Source organism: Cynocephalus volans, chromosome 1 (genome assembly GCF_027409185.1).
Source record: "Cynocephalus volans isolate mCynVol1 chromosome 1, mCynVol1.pri, whole genome shotgun sequence".
Classification (NCBI taxonomy): domain Eukaryota; kingdom Metazoa; phylum Chordata; class Mammalia; order Dermoptera; family Cynocephalidae; genus Cynocephalus; species Cynocephalus volans.
Window position 1 is genome coordinate 81,429,773 of NC_084460.1, and position 1,872 is coordinate 81,431,644.

The 1,872-nt window shown below is 46.7% G+C and overlaps 1 pseudogene; it reads left to right on the forward strand.

Moving 5' to 3' along the window:
* Positions 1–365: 365 nt before the first annotated feature.
* Positions 366–1,446, forward strand: LOC134381975 (protein ZNRD2-like; annotated as a pseudogene).
* Positions 1,447–1,872: the final 426 nt, after the last annotated feature.

The window sequence follows — 1,872 nt, forward strand, 5'->3', positions numbered from 1 at the left end:
AATATCAACGTGATAGTGGAGAAACTTGGAAGACTGCCTTATCCCAGCGATCCATCCAAGTTAACATCACCATTAATGAGACAAAATGGTATAATGTGCTTCCGAATTTGATGTGCTAAGGTATGATGGATCGTTTTATGTATCAATTTGACTGGGCCATGGGGTGCCCAGATATTTGATTAAACATAATTTATGGATGTGTACGTGGGTATTTCTGGATGAGGTTAATATTTGAACCAGTAGATGGAGTAAAGCAGGTTGTCCTCCCCAATGTATGAGGGCCTCTTATAATCTGTTGAAGGCTGGCATAGAATAAAAGGCTGAGTAAGAAAGAATCCTTTCTCTCTGCCTGTCTTCAAACTGTGATGGCGGACTTTTCCTGCCCTTGGGCTCAGACTCAGACTAGACCTTACACTGTCAACTTTCCTGCTCTCAGCCTTCAGATTAGGACTGGAACTACCATCAGCTCTTGTGAGTCTGGACTTCTCAGCCTCTGTAATTGCATGAGCTAATTCCTTGTTTTCTATCTATCTGTCTCCTACTGGTTCTGCTTCTCTGGAGAACCCTGGCTAATACAGATGATTTCGGTACCATGATTAATTGGTTCTGAAGTTTTTGGAATTGGCTGTCATATCTGATTGAATTTATAGACACCAATGGCTCTACTTCCAGTAGGAAAGAGAGCACTGATAGTCCATGGCATAATCTGGCCATAGATAACCCCAAATATCTCCACTGGATAATTCTAATCAACCAGTATAAGAAGCAGGGAGCTGGGTGACTGTGTATATGACACTTTTAAATGTTTTTGGAAATCTAATGAACATAATGAAATTGGCTCCTTGCTCCTAATGTCATTGGGCAAAGTTGTGGGGGAAAAGGATAAGCTCAGTCGGGGGAGCTCAGCAAGAACAATGGCGCTGGAGTTGAGATTTCTACTGGGAGCCCCCGACTGAGGTGGGGATGAAGGTGCAGCAGGCACAACAGGAGCACCAGTATCACATTTGCCGGCTCACAGGCGACTACCTGCTGCATGGTTACCACATGCTGGGCAAGACTTGCATGGACTGCAGGGAGATCCTACTCTAAGAAAAACAGTTAAAAATCTGTGTGCCTTGTCAGGAGCTGGACTCAGGCATGGATAGATAATCCGGCTCTGAGTGCCCTGGCTGCCCTCTCCCAAGCTCGGGAGCCCCTGCTCCCTCTGCCTCAGAGCCACCTCGGCTCTCAGCCTGTCCCCCGGCCCCAGCACCCCGGGGCACTGTGAGAGGCTGCAGCAGCAGGACACACAGCAGCCGAGGGGCTGGCCCCTCCTGCACAAGCTGACCTGGGCCTCAGATGAGCTGGGCTCTAGCACCTCCCTGGAGACTAGCATCCTGGTGTGTGTGTGGCCTTATTAAGGAATGTGCTGAGGCCCTGCACAGCCTACAGCAGTTGCAATACTAAAAGATGGCCCTGAGAAAAGCCCTCTAGAAAAAAACAAAAAACAAAACAAAAAGGAAGAGCTCAGGAATTCAAATTCCATTCAAATTCCCAACTCAAGTGCTGCAAGCACGACCTCAAACCTTCAATGAGCCACAGGTCTGAGATTGCTAAAAATTAAATGCAGAATATCTTGTCCTGTGATTAGCTGAATTACAATGCAAGTTGAAGTCCCAGCCTTACATGGTGTCTCCTATTAAAGTAAGGGCATAGATTGGGAATAATTGGATCCTGTAAATCGGAACAGGGACATGTGGAAAGACAGTGACGAAGCTGGAGACATTGAACTGATGAGTCTGACGAGTCTTCTTTGCCAATGAAAAGAGACCTCCCAACCCCCAGTGAAAGCAGCACTGCATCGGTACATGGGATTTTTGCCAACAATGCATA